Source organism: Camelus ferus, chromosome 18 (genome assembly GCF_009834535.1).
Source record: "Camelus ferus isolate YT-003-E chromosome 18, BCGSAC_Cfer_1.0, whole genome shotgun sequence".
NCBI classification, from domain to species: domain Eukaryota; kingdom Metazoa; phylum Chordata; class Mammalia; order Artiodactyla; family Camelidae; genus Camelus; species Camelus ferus.
This window is the reverse complement of record NC_045713.1, coordinates 29,328,567-29,348,757: the sequence shown is the minus strand read 5'-3', so window position 1 is coordinate 29,348,757 and position 20,191 is coordinate 29,328,567. Positions and strand designations below refer to the sequence as shown.

General features: G+C 46.4%; 1 protein-coding gene across 10 annotated transcripts in view; it reads right to left on the bottom strand.

Moving 5' to 3' along the window:
• TVP23A (trans-golgi network vesicle protein 23 homolog A) overlaps positions 1 to 20,191 on the bottom strand; it is a 54,393-nt gene that overhangs the window by 9,486 nt on the left and 24,716 nt on the right. The gene's annotated exons all lie outside the window — the stretch shown is intronic.

Sequence of the window (20,191 nt, the reverse complement as noted above, 5' to 3'; positions counted from 1 at the left end):
TCTACATGAGATACAGCCCAGCCGTTGCACTCAGTACTTGCTCAAGTGAGCTGAAAACTTACGTCTGCACGCGCGCGCACGCGCACACACACACACACACACACACACACACATGTTTATAGCACCTATATTCATAATTGCCCCAAATTGGAAGCAACTAAGATGTCCTTAAATAGGTCAGTGGATAAACCACCACACACCCACACAGTGGAGTAGTATTCAGCACTAGCAAGCAGTGAGCTACCAAGCCAGGAAAGGACATGGAGGAAACTTAAACGCATATTGCGCAGAGAGAGAAGCCAGTCTGAATATCTACTGTAGGAGTCAAACAATATGACATTCTGGAAAAGACTCAACTATGGAGACAGTAAAAAGATCAGTGGTTGAAAGGTTAGAGGAGAGGGAGGGTGAATAGCTGGAGTCCAGGGGATTTCTAGGGCAGTGACACTAGTCTGTATGACACTGTCACGGTGGACATATGACATCATACATTTGTCAAAGCCTGTAGAACGTACAACACCAAGAGTGAAACCTGATGGAAAAAAAAAATAACGTGTTAGTTCATAACAAATGTATGATACTAATCCAAGGCGTTAATATAGGGGGAACTTTGGGGGGGAGGGGCATCATGGGAACTCTGTACTTTTGCCCAATTTTTCTGTAAACCTAAAACTGCTCTAAAAAATGGACACAGGTTGGGGGTGGTGCTCTGTCTAGACAGCAGAGTCAGATCAGGGTAGGGAGGACAGCGTCCCAAGGCACACACATCCCCTTCCCCACGAACTTCTGGAGCACATTTGATTTGGGGGGGAAAAGGCTGATTTAATCCTAAATTCAGCAGTGATCTAACAGTATCTTTAAAAGTTGCCTTTTGTTTGTTTATATTACTTTGAAAACTGAGTTCCTCATACAACATCCTATTTTAAATTCTCTAGTCATCCTACAGACCCTCTGGAAAGCTGCTTTTCACCTTGGTAGAGGAAAGACAGTATCTTCTCTCCTTGGTTTACTTTGCTACTAAAATAGCATCTGAGAGGATGTCTAGAATTTGCTTCAAAATAATCCGGGGGTGGGGAGTGGAGGTGGGGTGAAGACGAAATGGTCATGTGTTGAGCATGAGTGAACCCAGGCAGTGGGAATACCAGGGTCATTATTCTCTGTGCTTTTATGTAAATTTGAATGAAAAAGTTAGAAAAATAAAGAAATCAGCAGAGGCAGCCTCAACTTTGCATTGAGGCAACATGCCTTTCAGAATAAACCAAGCTCATCAATTAATATTCTGGGGGCTACGTGTGATAAAAAAAAAAAATCAGACTTAAAAATCCCCAATTGAGTAATTCGTCATTACAGCTGGGTGCATGAGGAAAATTCCAGAATGCAGGTCCTTTCATCTAGGCTTACCAGTCCCTCTGCCCAAAAAAAAGGGGGGAGCACCCCTCTCTATGGAGTACAAATGCTCATCCCAGCCCCCTCCTGGACTGTGGGTGCAGTGAAAGCCAGAGAGCCCTGATCCACATTCATGCTCCATCCTTGCTGGGTACATGGCCCTGGACCACGTAGTAAACCTCTCAGAGCCTCAGTTTGCTCATCTTTAAAATGGGAGAGTAATATTTACTTCAGATGCCCCAGGCTTCTGGGAGGAAAAAATACCAACGATGCCAGACCAGAGGGGGCCTCAGGTGGCTGTGGTTAATATCACTGTACTTATCATCCGACTCATTCACGGTCAGGATTTTTGAGAACGGAAGAAAGTGAGAAGCAGCCTTGGCCAGTGACGATCATTTTGGATCTTCCATTACGTGTTTCCCCCCACTGTTAAAAGCAAGTAGGGTGCTGCTATTTATTTCTTCAGCCCCAACATCCACTTCGAGTCAGGTGGCTCTTCTGCTCCTGAAGATGTGGGAGGAAGGCGAGCCCAAAGTGTGAGGGGGAGGCAGCTAAATCCACCTCTGCCCGCCCCTCGGCCACTTCTCCACATGCCTGGCGCTTCTCAGAAATGCGGGATCGGTGGCCCCCGTCCCAGACCTCCTGAACCTGGATCTCTACTTTAACGAGACCCCAGGTGAATCGTGTGCTCGTTGCCAACCAAGAGCCCTCCCTCTATTTCCTTTTCAAGGTTAACTCAGTTCGAGGAACAAAGGAGGAAGGAACTCACACCCAACAAAGCAGAGGCCCCTATGAGCCCTTCAGAAACCCCAAGAGACTGGCTGATTCAGGGTGTGAACCGTCGGGGCTGAGCTGAGCTTTCTTCTCTAGAATGACCAGATGCACTGTTAGCACCATCATCCTTCCAACTCCAGCTTCCTGCTTCAAATGACAGCACCTGCTCCCCCGCCTCCTCCTCCATCTGGGCCCACAATGGGCAGGTTTGGGGCTGCTGGGACGTCTGAGTAGATTGCTGATTGCTCAGCCCTCACAGCTTTGATTCAGAGGTCAGCACAACACAGGTCTGAGTGTGGACGTGAATAAAAGAACAGACTTCCCTCTGGTCTCCACGGTTTTCCCTCGTTTCTGTTCTTTATTTCTTTTTAAAGAGACACCCCAACTTTACCTGCTGCGTATGCAAGGCAACAAAATGCCAGCCAACCTCCAGGGACAGGTCAGCGGGCCCCTGGCCACTCAGCCCCGGCTGGGCCCTGTGCGAGGGTCCCTACCTCTGTCTCTGGGGCACCCAGGAGGATCTCCCCCAGTCCCGAACCCCCACACAGCTGCCGCCACCCACTCCCTCCTCCTGCTGCTGGACCCAAGGACCAGATTCCTTAAGAAACGGGAAAGCAAAAGAGCTAAAACTGGTCTTCAAACAAAAACTTTCACATGCACATTCACAGCAGTAACATTCACAATCACTGAAAAGTGGAAACAGCATTCAGATGTCCATCAGTGGACGAGCAGACGGACAATCGTGGTCCATCCATACAATGGGATATTGCTCTGCCATAAAAAGGAGTGAAGCACAGATACCAGCTACAGCGTGGATGGGCCTTGAAAACATTAGGCTAAGTGAAGGAAGTCGGACACAAAAGCACAGATACTGTATGATTGCACTTCTGTAAGTAAGCTACCCAGACTAGGCAAATTCAGAGACAGAAGCAGACTGGGGGACTGCGGGAGGAGGAAATGGGGAGTTACTGCTTAATATGCACAGGCTTTCAGCCTGGGGTGATAGAGAGGTTCCAGATATGGATGGTGGGGATGGTTACAAAACGTGCGAATGTACTCACTGTCACTGAACCATACATTTGAAAATGGCTAAAATGGTAAAGGTTTAGTTAATGTACGTTTAACCACAGGTTTTAAAAAGCTGAATTGAGTACTGATGCGTGCTACAACCTTGAAAACACACTAAGTGAAAGAAGCCAGACAGAAAAGGCCACATTCTAGGATTCCTTTCTTGTGAAATGTCCAGAATAGGCAAATCCATGGAGACAGACAGCAGATTTGCGGTTGCCAGGGGCTGGGGGGACAGAGGACAGGGAGTGGCTGCTTAATAGCTGTAGGGTTTCTTATTGGGGTGATAAAAATATTCTGGAATTAGATAGTGATGATGGTTACCCAGCAATGTGAATGTAGCAAATGCCATTCAATTGCTCACTTTAAAATGGGTAAAATGGTCAATTTTACATTATGCATATTTTACCGTTTAAAAAAGAAGATATACAGCAGAAACTGACACATTGTAGCTGACTGTACTTCAATAAAAAATAATAAAATAAGTAAATAAATGAGAGAGAAGAAATAGTAGTGGGGAACCGTGCCTTCAGAGGCTCTCCTTTAGAGAGAAGGCAGTGGAGTGGTGATGGGGGCAGTGAGTAGAGGTTTCCAGGTAAGAGTTCAGACACAAACTATCAGTTGCCTGGATTCAAATCCCAGCTCCACCACTGAGGACCTGTGTGGCCTTAAGCAGGTGACTTAACCTCTCTGTGCGTCCCAGGTTCCTCACCTGTAAAATGGGGTGATAAGAGTCAGGGCTCCTGAGTTGCACAACACCCTGGGGCGGGGGGGCGTTCAATCACAGGTGGTGTGAATCGTGTTCCCTGGCACCGAACAGCCCACGCGCCAGGAAACACTGACCTCGTGAAGCTGCTGGGAAGATTACGGGAGACTAACAATGCACACGGAGGGCTTAGGGCACTGCCTGGTGGGCAGTGAGAGCTCGGTACTGCTATTATCAGAAGTAATGGTGCATCTGCAGTCACTCCACTGCCCTCCTATTGTGCAACGCAGTGCTGCTCCACGTACGAATCACCTGGGTCTCTTGTTAAATGCAGATTCTGACTCGGGAGGCCTGGCGTGGGGCTGAGAGTCTGCATTTGAATGAGCACCAGGTGATGCTGATGCTGCCAGTCCAAGGACTACCCTCGGAGCAGCGGGAACAGAGGAAAGCGGGCACTGCTGGATGTGCTGCCCAGGGCTGCTGGAAAAAAGCGCTACAAACTGGGCCACTTAAAACACCAAGCTCACAGGGTCTTCAGGGTTAGTCCTTCCAGAGGTCTCTAAGCTGGAGTCTATCCTGACCTCCCTCCTACCTTGTGAAGACAGCTGGCACCCTTGGCGTTCCTCGGCTGGTAGCTGCACGACCTCAGTCTCTGCCTGCATGGTCTTTACGTGTTTGTCTTCACGTGGCCACACCAGTCATATTGGACCAGGGACCTACCTGACTCCAGGATGACCTCATCTTCACTAATTACATCTGCAAAGACCCTACTTCTGCATAAGGTCTCATTTTGAGGTACTGGAGGTTAGGACTTCCACACACCTCTTTTAGGGAGGACACAGTCAACCCATAACACCCGCCTTGGGACACATGAGCCCAAAGAAAATAAGCGAGGTTGGAAAGGGACAGAGAGCCATCCTGCAGACACGGGTCGGAAGGTCAGGGAGGTGAAGTGAACTGCCCGGGGGTCAGAGCAAAGAAGCAATTCCCTAGGTGAGGCGCTGCTGGAATGGGGCGCACGCTCGGCTCTCCAGCTGCAGACCCTGAAGGGAATCGACCACCCACCCCAGGAAGGGTTGTGTTTTCTGATTAGCACGGAGGCCCCTGTGGGCCAGCAGCTGCTCTGAGTGGCAGAATCAGCACCAGCACCAAGGGCCCCACTCAATCTCAGCCCAGTTTCATAGCTGCCCCACCTGTCGGCTGCCCCCGTGAACTGCAGATCAACGGAAAGGGACATGTGACAACAGTAACCCTTCTCTCCCTAAATACATCCATTAGGAAGCTATCAGCCCTGCCTGATGCACTTTCTAGCCATAACCACAGAGCCGGAAAGCTGGCGCAGGAGATGATCTCAGGTCTCTTTGGAGAAACAGCAGTTCTGGCCACAGATGGAGAAATGCATACATGCGGCCGGGACATGGGAACATCCCAGGTAGCAAGGAAGCTGTCAGACCGCAAGAGCCAGGTCAAAAGACTCGGAGGACAGTGGGTAGAGGCTCCCACTGGCCAAAGGTGGGGCTGCTTGAGTAGCAGGAAGAATGTCTTAATCCATGAGTCATGTGATACTTAAGCAAAACCCTCAGTGATCACTTACAGGGGGTCCTGGGCAATGAACCCGTCGCTTGAAAATGGAAAAATGAAAGGCAAGCAACAAGCGTTCATTATGCCTTTTCTCCATTAAGTATATGTTGCCGTGACTAAATATTTGGAGAGGGGAGTTTCTCTTTCTGGATACACTGCTTCACAAATAGGGGAATGACAGCATTAGAATGCCATCCTGCCCCAGCCACCAAGGGATTCTGGAGCAGCAGCTGAGGACAAGCAGGCATTTGGAGCCCCTAATGGAAGAACTCACCCCCTTACCCAGCTTTGAAGCTGGCTGTGCCAAAAAAAAAAGAAAAAAAAGCCCAAACAAATCATACTCATCAAGCCTCCAGTTCCAATTTACAAGAAACATAGGGAACAAAGGCAAATATTAAAAGATGCATCAGGGTTGCAGTCGGCAGTTTCCAGACTGAGAGCTCTACAGAACAAATCCATTACAAAGAGCGAAGAAAATGAGAGAAGGGAGAGGACTGGGGAAAAGTACAGACTAAGAAGGACCTAAGAAATCCAGCCACCAATTGCAACATGTGGAAGTCATTCAATTGCGGTTCCAACAAATAATGAATAAAACTATGAGACAATCAAGGAAAGTCTGGACATTAGCTTGATATTTCATGAGATTTGGGAATTGTTAATCATTTTAAAGTGAGAAAATGCTACTGTGGTTTTGCTTTTAAAAACAAATTCTTGTCTTTTAGAGATAACATATCAAAATATTTACATTTGAAGTGATGTGATGTCTGAGGTTTGTTTCAAAATAATCAGGCGGAGGGTGAGAGGCAGAGTATAAATGAAAAAAGACTGGTCATGAGTTGATAATTTCCAAAGCTGTGTAATGGGTACATGGGGTTCATTCTGTTATTCTATTTGGTATACGTTTTGGAACTCTCTTTAATAATTTTTTTTAAGGAAGCAGACTACTGCCTTTCAAATTCCAGTTCTGGCATTTACTGTGTGACCATAGACAAGTGACTCAACCTTTCTGGTCCAGTTTCCTCACCTGTAAAATGGGGATAATCACATCCACCTGATGTCAGGGCCTGGAGCACAGTGGGCACTCTAAGGCACACATGCATTTCTTCGTTCTTCAGGCTGGAATATGTAAGTAGCCAGCCTCTGAGATGGGCCCCAAGGATCCCAACCTCCTGGTAGTCACACCCTTGTACAGTCCTCTCCAACAACGAACCACCAGGGCCGGTCTGCATGACTGACAGAATACATCAGAAGTGATTCTAAGTTTGGTTATAACACATTGTGGCTTCTCATCTTGGTCACTCTCTCTTGCTCTCCCACTGCTTGCTTTCCCTGGAGGAAGCCAGCTGCCATGATGGGAGCAGCCCTATGGAGAGGCCCACATGGCAAGGAACTGAATCTTCCAGCCAACAGCCACGTGAGGGAGTTCTCTTGGAATCAGCTCCAGCTCCTACCACCCCAGTTGAGCCCTCCTATGACATGAAGGCAACCTCATGAGACCCTCAGCCAGAACACCCAGCTAAGCTGCCCCCAGATCCCTGACCTCCAGGTACAGTATGAGATCATAAATATTTGTTGTCTGAAGCTGCTAAGTTTGGGCTTGTTTGTTATGCAGCAATAGCTAATTAATACAGGCTCGCATTTTGAAGAGCTCTAACTCTGTATAACCCATACTGCGTTTTGCCAGGTGGTTTCAAAGGGCAGGGAGAGCCAGTTTCCTCTCAGAATCCAGGTGGTGAAATGAAGGGTCCCAGTCTTAGCTGAAGACAGCTAGGGGTCAGGGGAGACCAGGAGGGCAACTGCAGTTACACTCACCTCTTCTAAACAGGAGACTCAGTGTTATCAACTGAGGGGGAGAAAGAAGCAGAGAGGCCAAGACTGATTTTCCAGAAGGCGAGAGCAGAAGTCAACCAGCAGGAAGACGCTTAGAGCAGGTGGCGCCACAGAGAGGTTGAGGAAGGTATTTTTGTTTGTCTTCACCCTAGCTCTGAGTGGGATGCTTTTTGTTTGTTTGGTTGGTTTTGTACTGGAAATAGAAAGTAGAATTCACCCATTTATGTGCTCTAGCTACTAGATTCTGCTAGAAAGTGGGCAGGATTTGAAGGCATCGAATATAGCTCTTATGTGAGCTTGGATCTGTTACCTGGCTCTTGGGAGCTTCAGTCTCCTCATATGCAAAATGGAGAGAATCCTGTCTTTTCTTGCATTTTTAAAAAATTTTGACCATTTTAATGTGTCTGTAATCAGGATGCATCCACTAATGTTTGCAAATATCAAGATGGTACATATTCCCGACCCCTAGGAACTATCACTGGGCCAGTGCACCTTAAAATGATAGCATCTTAGAAGCAAAGAGCCATATGGGTTATTTAATGGGAGAACTGAGTAAAATCCTTATTAATTCATTTAGCAAATACTGAATCACTTTTGTAGCCTGGCCTGTGGGAGCCTCATTAAATTGGTTTCTTTCTTTTTTAGAACAGCCTGTGACACTTAAAAAAAAAAAAAATCTATGTTTTCTGGCAACAAAAGGATGTTCCAGATGTGGTCTGACTTGTTTCTGCCTCAAGACTTGGGGTTGGCTCCTCTCTAAGGAGGCCTGGGTTCTTGAAAGGCAAAGAAAATCAAGGCCCAAAGTCTGGGGGCCGGGGTACAGGTATGAGGTGGTGGAGGGCAAAAAAAGTGCCACATCTGGGCCATCTTTGGTAGTGACAGAGCTTGGGGAAAAATGCCCTTTTAAGAAGAGTGATTTTTTTAAATTTGGGTTTCTTTTGGTGGGGCAGGAGAAAGGTAATTAAGTTTCTTTTTCTTTCTTTTTAGAGGAGGTACTGGGGATTGAACCCAGGACCTCTCATGCATGCTGGGCATGCGCTCTACCACTTGAGCTACACCCTCCCCCCCCAAAAAATGTTCTTTTAGAACACAACGTTTCTGCAGTATTTCTGCCAAAAATCATGACCTGTTACTCGTCATGAGTAACATCAGACCCAAGTTCAGATGCATTCCTCAAAGTAGCTGGCCTGTACTCTTCAAACTGCCCATGTCATGAAGGACAAAAAAGACCTGAGAATAGTTCGATGCAACTGAATGCAATAGGTGATCCCGACTGATTAGTTTCCAATTTAAAACACACTTTGTTGCTGTGTTTTACAATTCTTTCTTCTGGGGTTTCATCGACCACTAAAATTCTCCATCAGTCACACTGAAAGCAGTAAGTTTTGTGATTGCTGTGCATGGGTGTTTATTGTTTGCAGGTTAATTTGGCACTCAAAATGATGCTTAATGCTAAGATGGAAACTGTCATTTAAATTGTCCAACGACATAAAATTAAGTTCATAATCAACATGTAGATGCTTTACATTGATCCTCAAAATTGTTTAAGAAATAAGGGAGTTTGAGAAATTGGGCTTAAAGCAAAGGCGCCACATTTATTGAGCACCTACTGTTTCTCAAGCACCATGTCAGATCCAAGTGAAATACAGTGGACCAAATGGACCGAGCCCTACCCTCATGGACGTCACCAGTCTCAGGGGCCGGGGGGTGGGCAGGGAAGCAAAGAAGCAAACAGGCAATTTGAACTCAGTCTGAAAAGTGTCATTAATGGGATAAGCAGAGTCACAATCAAAATATATAACCACTCACATGGCACACCCACTGTCCAGGCAGAACAGTGATGCGGGGTCCCCCCAGCTGTCCTGCTGTTCCAGGTGCTAATCCTTTAGCTGTGAGAGCCCCCCCCCTCAGGGCAGGGTGTCCACAACGCTCTTGGCTATTTACTGACATTTTAACAAATCCAAGAGGTGGACACATCAGCTGGCCCCCAGGCTGGGGTAGACACGGGGGCTGCAGGGACTGAGAGGAGGGCACCTAGCTCAGAGTCGGGGATGTTTCTTAGTAGTAGTGAGGATGAAGATCTAAAGGACATGGGACAGCTCATGAAACTTCATAACAAAAAATAAACAACCCAATCCAAAAATGGGCAGAAGACCTAAACAAGCAATTCTCCAATGAAGACCTACAAATGGCCAAGAGGCACATGAAAAAAGGCTCAATATCACTAATTATCAGAGAAATGCAAATCAAAACTACAATGAGGTATCACCTCACACCAGTCAGAATGGCCATCATTCAAAAGTCCACAAATGATAAATGCTGGGGAGGCTGGGGAGAAAAGGGAACCCACCTACACTGCTGGTGGGAATGCAGTTTGGTGCAGCCACTATGGAAAACAGTATGGAGATTCCCCAAAAAACTAAAAATAGACTTATAATATGATCCAGCGATCCCAATCCTGGGCCTATCTCTGGAAGGAACTTTAATTCGAAAAGGTACATGCAACCCAATGTTCATAACAGCACTAGATACAACAGCCAAGACATGGAAGCAACCTTCAAGTCCATCGACAGATGACTAGATAAAGAAGTTGTGGTATATTTACACAATGAAATACTACTCAGACATAAAAAAGAATAAAATAATGCCATTTGCAGCAACATGGATGGACCTAGAGATCATCATTCTAAGAGAAGTAAGCCAGAAAGAGAAAAATACCATATGATATCACTCATATGTGGAATTTTTAAAAAGTAAGAAGACACTAATGAACTCATCTACAAAACAGAAACAGACTCACAGATTTAGTAAACAATCTTATGACTACCAGGGAAAGGGCGTGGGAAGGAATAAATTTGGGAGTTTGAGATTTGCAAATGTTAGCCACTATATATAAAAATAGATTTTTAAAGTTTCCTCTCTATAGCACAGGAAACTATATTCAATATCTTGTAATAACATTTAATGAAAAAGAATATGGAAAGGAACATATGTATGTATGTGCATGACTGGGGCATTGTACTGTACACTAGAAATTGACACACTGTAACTGAGTATATGTCAATTTAAAAAAACAAGGACACAGGGTTTCTTTGGGGGCAATGAAAATGTTTTGGAATTAGATAGTGATGATGGCTGTACAACCTTTGGAATATACTAAAGGCCACTGAGTTGTAGCCTTTAAAGGGGTGAATGAATTATATCTCAGGTAAAAATAAATGAATTTACAAAAATGTTTAAGATCTAAAGGACAAATTTAAGCAGCAGAGAACAAAGCATGTAAAAGGCCAGGGGATGAGCCAGGGCATTGAGGCGCTAGGTAAATGGGCTCAGATGGCCACACCAGCCTGAACCCCCGATGCAGGGCCACTGCAAACAGGCCCTTCGATCACCTGGTGGTGACTTCAAGAGGTCTGGGGAGAAAAACACAGCGTTAGAGAGGAATTTCAACTCAAAGCCTCTTGCACCTCTAGAAAGTATAGTAGAAACGCTATTGTTGGAGTAATGTTTCCTCCCCACTGTCCTTGAGGGGTGGTGATGGGGGGTGAGGGGTGGGGGGCTGCAAATTCAGGTGCTTATAGGGCTGAGCTGGGCTGGTAAATAAGTCAGTCTGGGTGAGAGCTGGGGCTCACCCAGGAGAGGCAGGTCCACTCTTTCAAATCTAACAGCCACTCACAAGAAGTCAGCAATCCAGATTAAAAAAAAAAATTTTTTTAATTGCATATTAAGTGAAAAAAGCCAGTCTGAAAAGGCTGCATACTGTATGATTCCAACTACACAACATTCCAGAAAAGGCAAAACTAGGGAGGCAGTAAGGAGGTCAGGGGTTAGGGCGGAAGAAGTGAACAGGTTCTTCTGGGCAGTGAGACTACTCCGTCTGACACTGTAATGGTGGGTAAGGGTTGTTACATTCATCCAAACCCATAGAATGTACAACACCCAGAGTGAACCCCAATGTAAACTACGGACTTTGGGTGATATTGACGTGTCCATGTAGGTTCACCAACTGTAGCAAATGTTTCCTCTGGCAGAGGGGATGTTGAGACTTGGGGAGGCTATGTGTGGGAGGGGGCAGGGGGCAGATGAGAATCTCTGTACCTTCCCCTTAATTTTGCTGTGAACCTAAAACTGTTTAAAAAAAAAAAAAGTCTAACATATAAAGAATAAAAATAATACAACAAAAATTTTTATTTAGGTGAAATTCATATCACATGAAATTAACCGTTTTCAAGTGAACAATTCATGGGAGAGGTTATAGCTCAGTGGTAGAACACTTGGCATGCCCGAGGTCCTGGGTTCAATCCCCAGTACCTCCATTAAAATAAGTAAGCCAAATTACCTCCCCCCTCCCCCGAAAAAAGCCACCACCAACAACAACAAAAGAATTTTTTAAAAATTAAAGTGAACAATTCAGTGACATTTAGCACTTCACACATTTCCATCATTCCAAAGTAATCCCCATACCAGTCGGGCAGTTTCTCCCCGTTTTTCTCTCCCCACAGCCCCCAGCAACCACCAACCTGCCAGCTGCTTCTGTGGCTCACTGTGTGCTCTGTGACTTCTGTGTACTCTGAGCAACTCAGATTTCTTATGGGACCCATTCCATTTTTTGAATTTAAATTCACATTCATTTAAAATACCTCCCTGGCCTAAGGGAGTATGTCTGAGGGTTGGAGTAGTTTGACTGTCTCTTTGCAATTTGTAAAGTGTTTTACAATCCGGGGAGAGAGACATTTGTATTGTAATGCAGAAAAAAAAAAAACAAAAACCAGGATCCATTAACATGATTTGTGGCTATTTCTGACTCATACTGGAAGCCTCCCTACTCCCGTAATGAGTGAGGAGTGAGTAATTGGCCGTGCAACACCCAAGGCTGAGCCCGAGTGAAGAGAATTTCCTCAGTGCTGGACTAGGGCCAGCCCTGGGCTTTTCCCCTTGGATTCCAACTCAGATTTATTGAGTTGGTCTTTATTAAGGAAATGTCATCAGCATGACTTACTAGAATATATGGCTCAGGCTTGTATCAACACCTACCTCACTCTGATGAAGATGAACACACACACACACACACACACACACACACACACACACACACACACACACACACACACACACACACACCAGCGTGAGCACTCCTTGCTTATCCAGAAATGGACCATCTAGAAAAATACACCAAGTCACTCAGAGCAGAGCAGAATCAGAATGCAGGAACCTTTCACATCCATTTCAACACTTACTGAGTCAACATGTTCAGGGATGGAGAACCTGAAGTTTTGGCCCTTTGTTTGTTGAGTTCCCTGGGGATGCTGATGAAGTTGCATCCTGGGATTGCAAGGCCCGAGACCTGCACCTGGGACCCACTGCCTTCAGCCATCCCTCTCCAATCTCAGAAGTCCCAGCAGCTGGCAGAATTTGGACAGAGATCAATTTGAGCCAAGTTGCCACGTGTGTCCCTGGAGTCCAGCCAGTTCAGGCCGCCAGCATCTTTCACGCTGACCCTCCACCAGCCGCCTTACAGATCTCTCTGCTTCTGTTCTTGCCCTATGGGCCACGCGGCCATCTCGGGCACCTTTCTCAAGGGTCAATAGATCATAGCTCTCCCCTGCTCAAATCTCGCCAAAGATTGCCCATCAAGGCAGACAAAGTTCCAATTTCCCATCGGAATTTTCAAGGCCTCCACATCCTTCCCCTAATGAAGCTCCAACTGTGTCCTCCTCCCACTGTCCCACTTTCTACACACCCGCATGGCTCTAACAATCCCTAGGGCCTTTGTACTTCCTGCTCCCTCTGCCAGAACTCTCTTCTCGTGGATCTTCCCATGCCTGGCTCCTCCTTGACATTTGGGCCTCAGTCCAAATGCACCTCCTCAGGCCTCCTGAGCCCTCCAGGACCTAAAGGGGCCCCCTGGCCCTGGATCCCTTTTTCATGGCACTTGGGACTCTCTGATGTTATTTTGTTTAGATATTTGTTTATAGGCTCACTGTCTCTCGCCAATTAAAATGTCAGCTCCATGAGGGCAGGGACCAGGCCTGTCTGGTGTTCTCTGTGGCCCTTAGAACAGTGTTTGGCACACAAAGGGCCTTGAAACTTTTTGTTGATTTAATGAACAACCGAGTGAGTGAATAAATCCGTGGCTCTCAGATGAGAAGTGATTTGAGGTTCCCCTGCCCCCAGCAATACCTGGAAACGTTTTTGGTTGTCACAAGTTGGGGAGGGGGGCTGCTACTGGCATCTAGTGGGTAGGAGGCCAGAGATGCTGCTAAACATCCCACAGCGCACAGGGCAGCCCCTGGAACAAAGAATGCCCAGCCCCAAATGTCAATAGTGTCAACTCTGGAATAAATGAATGAGTGAGTGAAACACTCCAGGCCCACGAGGTCAAGCTGGCGTCCAACATCGAACATCAAGGAGTCCGACCAACGTCCCTTTCTGGTCCCAAATGCCTTCCCCAGTTGTGTGGGTCCTGGTTCAGAAGAAATCTCTCTTTGGTGGTCCTGGTGTTGGCACTGCTTAGGCAATCAATTTCGTGTTAGCAAGAAATATAAATAAGAGGACGTGAAGCGGCTGGAGCTGGAAGGGGTTAATTTCAAAACATGTAATTCCGTGCCCTGATCAGAGAGAACTGAAATTTGTCTAGTTCCTTGATTCTGCGGGTTATTTTCCTTGGTAATCATGAGCCTTCCTTAAAATTGAACAATCAGCTCTTGGTGGGACCTGCTTGTGTGTTGTTATTTCTATATTTTTTTGAATAGATTTTAGAGTGGGGAGAGGGTTGGTGTGACTCCTTGTCCAAAGTCACCAGGGACAGGGGTCTGGGCAAGGGGGTCCTCACTTAGTGAGGCAAACAGACTTCCTAGAATGACAACAAAGAAAAGCCAAAATTATTTTTCTCATCTATGTGTTGTGTAGCATGATGTGTGCGTGTGTGCGTGCGTTCGCAGCCATTAGAGACGCACCTGTGTTGATTTCTGGAAACAAAGGATGACCACGCAGGCGCATCTGTACCATCACCTGCCCGCTCCTTTCTTACCCACACCCCACCAGCTTCACTTGGGTCAGTGTCAAACAAAGAGGCTTCAGGAACGCTCCGAGTTCCCGCAAATGCAAATGTGATTTCTCCAATTCGAAACCCCAGAGAGCGAGAGAATCATCTAAATCGGGGTTCTCAATCGGGGACAGTTTTCGCCCCAAGGGACATGTGGCAATGTCTCGAGTCATTCTGGGTTGTCACAACTGTGGGGGGGGCAGTGTCACTGGCACCTCGTGTGTGGTGTCCAGGGATGCCGCTGAAATCCTACAATGCACGAGACAGCCCCAACAAAGAATTATATCAACAGTGCTGAGGCTGAGGAAGTCTGCTCTGAAGAGTGGGAGCACCTCTGCAGGCTCATCTACATGAGGGGAATGTAAAGTACGCCCCACAGGAAGCAGGAAGCACTTGCTGAAGACCCGAGGATGCTGTGCACAGGGCAGAGCTTGTCTGGAGGGTCTCTCCCTGCGTGAGCGCCTGCTCCCCTAAGCACAGCGTCATGTAAGATGCAACTCCAGAGCCAGATCTAAAGGCTAAGATCCCCACCCTGCAACTTAACAGCTGTGTGACATCGGGCCAATCCCTCGACTCTTTCCCTCAATTTCTTTAATCTTGAAATTGATAAAAATCACAGTACCTACTTCATAGATTTGTAATACAGGTTAAATGAATTTTATGAGTAAAGCCCTTAGGACGGTGCCCACATACAGTAAGTGATAGGTAAGAGTTTGCCATTATTTTTCATTCAATATAACTTCCCTTAAAGAGCAGCCAATACCTTCATCTGCAGCTTGTTTTGAGGAACAGCTTTTGTACCCAACATGGGAAGATGAATAGATGGAAGATAGAAGACTTCTTGAAAGACAAAACGCTATTCTACCTGACAGGCGAGTTGGGGATTTGCAGGGTTAGTTCTGATTCCCCATGATTTCTGCCTCAGGACCCGGCCCCACTAACATGGACTCCCTGTGGCCCCTGAGACCAGAGGACAGCCAGCTCCCCTCAATCTGATGCCCACTGGGCTGAATGAGGACCAACCAGGGAACAACGACCAAGCCCCACCAACAAACCAGCCCTGAAAACTAAGACCAAAGTCAGATCCGATAAATCTGCCTGGAGCAAGAGTCGATCCCCAACACTGGGAGGGAATCCACTGGAAAACCAACCTTTGGGTCCATATGCATTTTGTGAAGACAGTGCCTCGAAAGCATAAACAGAACTTCCCACAGCATGGACAGTCTCCAGCTCCAGGGACAACCCCAGGGCAATGTCCTGTTGCAACTGTGGACATGACTCCACTTGGGCCCTGCCCAGAGTCAGGACACAGAAGTTATCCTTATGGTCAGATTTTTAAAGGGTACCATTTATGAAGGATAAGGTGTCAGGGGTCCCACTGGATTCACTGTATACATTCACCCAATTTAGTCCTCCCTTTACACAAACTTATGATGGAGCTAATATCATCCCCATTTTACAGATGAGAAAATGGGGGCTCTGGAGGTGCCCTGACTTGTTCAAGGTCACTGTGAGTGAAAGGTTAACATCAGGCTTGCCTGGGGATGACCTGGGTATCCCACGGAGGTGTCGTATCTGCCTGTTCGTGCGTGGAACCTGCCCCCTCAATTCCCCGAGTTGGAGAAACTGTGAGCTGGAAGGCAGACCTTGGACTTCAGTGTACAGGGTCATAGAAAACATTAGCAGGAAATACAGCCGAAGCTTCTCCACCTCCAGGTGACTCACACAGCACTTGGACTCTTGTTCCTGAGAGCTCAACACAGCCCACATAGTAACAGAGGAAAAGAAGCTGTGTGTGAGGGTAGAGGCTGGCTCCCTCTCTGAGATGAAGATGCAGCCTCACTGCCTTGCATCCTTCCAGAGAGCCAAGTACACAGTTCTATATGAAAGCCTCTTTGTGTCTTGGGAGGCTTGTCTGCCAGGTCGAACCCACAACCACAGTTAGTTGGCTGGGGAATGATGGAACCAAGATTCAAACCTGGGATCTGCCTGACCTTGAATCCAGGCTCCCCCTGCTCCCCAAGACAGCTGGAAGCCCAGAGTACTCACTATAAGTTGCTCTGCAATACAGCATTGCTAAAGCACAGAGTTACCATATGACCCAGCAATTCTGCTCCTAGGTTTATGCCCAAGAGAATGGAAGACATATGTTCACACATCAACTCATACATGAACGTTCATAAGAGCATTAGTTACAAGAAGCAAAAAGCAGAAGCAGCTCAAATGTCTGTCAACTTATGAAGGATAAAGAAAATGTACTCTATCCACCCAATGAAATATTATTCAGCCATAAAAAGTATTGAAGGATCTGCCAAAACAAGGATGAACCTTGAAAACATGATGCTCAGCGAAAGAAGCAGACAAAAGGCCACATATTGTATGATCCCCTGTATATGAAATGTCCAGAGTAGGCAAATTCATAGAGACAGAAAGTAGATTAGTGGTTTCCAGGGGCTGGGGGAGAGGAGAAATGGGAAGTGACTACTTACTGGGTACATGGCTTCCATTTGGGGTGATGAAAAATTCTGGAACTAGATAGAGATGATGGTTGTGCAACCTTGTGAAAATACTGAAAACCACACTGAACTGTATATTTTAAAAGGGTGAATTTATGATACATGAATAATAGTTCAATAAAAACATATACATGCACAACATGACACCAAAAGCAAAGACAACAAAAGGAAAAATAGGTAAATGGAACTACGTCAAATTTAAAAAAAATCTGTGCATCAAAGGACACAATCAATAGAGTGTAAAGGCAACATATGGAACTGCAGAAAATATTTGCAAATCATACACCTCATAAGGGGTTAATATCCAGAATATATAAAGAACGCCTACAACTGAACAACAAACAATCTAATAACAATTTTAAAATATACAAAGGATTTTGGATAGACATTTCTCCAAAGATGATATACAAATGGCCAACATGCACATGAAGATATGCTGAACATCACTAATCACTTGGGAAATGTCATTCAAAACCACAATGAGATACCACCACACATCCATCAAGATGGCTACTATGAAAAAAACCCAGAAAATGACAAGTGTTGGTGAGGACGTAGAAAAACTGGAAACCCGTGCATTGCTGACAGGATTATAAAATGGTACAACTGTTAGGGAAAATAGTATGGAAGTTCCTCAAAAAATTAAATATAGAATTACCATATGACCCAGCAATTCCACTTCTGGGAATATATCAAGAAGAACTGAAAGCAGGGTCTCAAAGATATTTGCACATCCATGTTCATAGTGCTATTCACAAGAGCTAAAACGTGGAAGTAACCCAAGTGTCCCTTGACAGATGAATGGATGAACAAAATGAGCTAAATACATACAATGGAATATTATTCAGCCTTTAAAAGGAAGGAAATTCTGCCTCATGCTACAACATGGATGAACTTTGAGGTTAAGTGAAATAAGTCAGTCCCAAAAAGACAAATGCTCTATGATTCCATTTACATGAGGGAGCTAAAGTTGCCAAATTCAGAGAGACCCTTAAAGAAGAAGGATGATTGCCAGGAGCTGGGGTAAGGGGGAGGTGGAGAATTGGTGTTTCATGGGGACACAGTTTCAGACTTTCAAGATGAAAAAGTTCTGGAGATCTGTTTTACAAAAACACGAATATATTTAGTGCTACTGAACTGTCCACTTAAAAATGGTTAAAATGTTAAATTTTATGTTGTGGGTTTTTTTGCACAATTAAAAAAAGTAAAATAGAAAAGGGGAAAACACACACACAGCGGCACATAACTAACAGTTCCTCCACCTGCCCCGGTGTGCTGTATCATCCTCCACTGATCCTGCAAGGTGCCCTCCCCACCACGCTGCACCTCACTGACCTGGAACCAGGGACAGGAAGGGCAGGGACCAGGTCTCTAACCCCAGGGCTTAGCCAGCACTTGTACACAGATGTTGCATAAATATGTACTGAACAAACTGTAGAGCAACCACGTGGTGAGGTCAGGTTGGTACAGCTGCCCCATTTTACAGATAGGTCAATGGAGGCTCAATAAAGGCAAGGAGAACATGGCTCAAAATCACAAAGCCAGCAAGTGGCAAAGGAAGAAATGGCCCCGATATCCCAGACTCCTGTTAATAGGGCCCCTTCCATAATTTCACCTCCCTTCAAAGTCAACCTGGAATCTGTTTCAACGTGGAATTTACAAATATCAATTCTCACCCTACAGTAGTGATTCTCAACTTGTTTGGATCATGGACCCATTTGATAATGTAATTAAAGTTTGAGTCCTTTTCCTAAAGCAGCACACATATGAAACCTAGATAATAGTTTCCAGAGGGTTCCTGGACCCTGTGAAGTCCATCCACGGGTCCCAGTTACAAACCCCCTTTCCATCCTGCTAACTGGGTGACTTCATTTATGCTCAGGATTTAGAGCCTTCTCTACAGTCTTGAGCATCGGAATCAACTAGGGATGCTATATGAAATTCCCCGGCCCATCCCCTGTGCCCTGGTTAAGTAGGTCCAGGGCTGGACCAGAAATCTGCTCCAGAGGATTCTGGGATCGGCAGCTCTCAGACACACACAGGTCCATGGGCTGCTGCCTCCCAGATGACCTCCCCGGAGCTCCCAGCCTCTTTTCGCAGCCGCCCACCAAACCTGGCCATTAAAACATTCCACCACAACCCAACAAAGGCAACCCTGGGCTCAACATCTTCCCCCCATAAGGGCTGGGTTACGAGGCCAGAAGCCTGGGCAGCACCCTTGACTATCCCCACCCGCAAACCACATCTTGATCATCACCAAGGTCGGATCAGTCTGCCTCCTCTGTGCCTATGGGCCCCTCCAGTTCCTTCCATCACCCCTGCCAATGCCCTGGTCCAAGCTGCCAACTTCTGCTCCCTTCTGCCTCTACAGTCCACCCTCCATCCTGCAATTCCGACCATGTCACTGCCCCATGAAAACCCAGCTCTAGGACTGCACTGTCCAATATGGTAGCCACCTGGGCAATTAAAATTAAAAATATCCAAATCTCTGTCCCTTAGTCACACTAGCCACATATCAAGAGTTCAACAGCCACATGTGGCTGGTGGCTACCACACTGGATAGCACAGATGTAGTACATTCCCACACGTCCTGGAGGACAGCACAGCACCAGAACGTCACTTATAAGCCCTGCTGGGTGTGGCCCAGCCTCTGCTCAGACTACTTCCCAGTAAACCAGTCTCAGCTCCCTAAACTCATAATCTCACCTTTAAGCCTTTACACGTGACACCCCTCCACGCTTCCCTTAGCTAACTCCTACCCAGCCTTCAGGTATCAGCTTGGAAGCCACTTCCTCCGCCAGCCAGGATAAGCGCCCCAGCTTTTGCCGATCACTGCCTTTAAAGCACTGAATAATAACAGCCATGGGCATCACTACACCACTAGCTTTCAACCGCAGGCAAGTCTGCCTCCCAGGGAACATCTGGCAGTGTCTGCAGGCATTACTAGTGGGGCGCCACTGGCATCTGGTGCGGAGAGGCCAGGGATGCTGCCACGCATCCTACAGGGCACAGAACAGCCCACAGCAAAGAGGTATCTGGCCCAAATTGTCAGCAGTGTCGAGGCTGACCATCCCTGCCCAGACCAAGTAACTCCATGGAAATGGGGCGTGTCCTGTATACTGTGTATCCCCAGCCACCAGCCCAGAGCTGGGCATACAGGAGGTGCTCAGTAACGACTGAATATATAATGAGTTTAGATGTTCTAGAAAATTCTTTCCCGGGATACCTGTTCTCTTACGGTGTTTTTCCCTAAAGCCAGTCATTGGTCATTATGGTAAGCTGAAT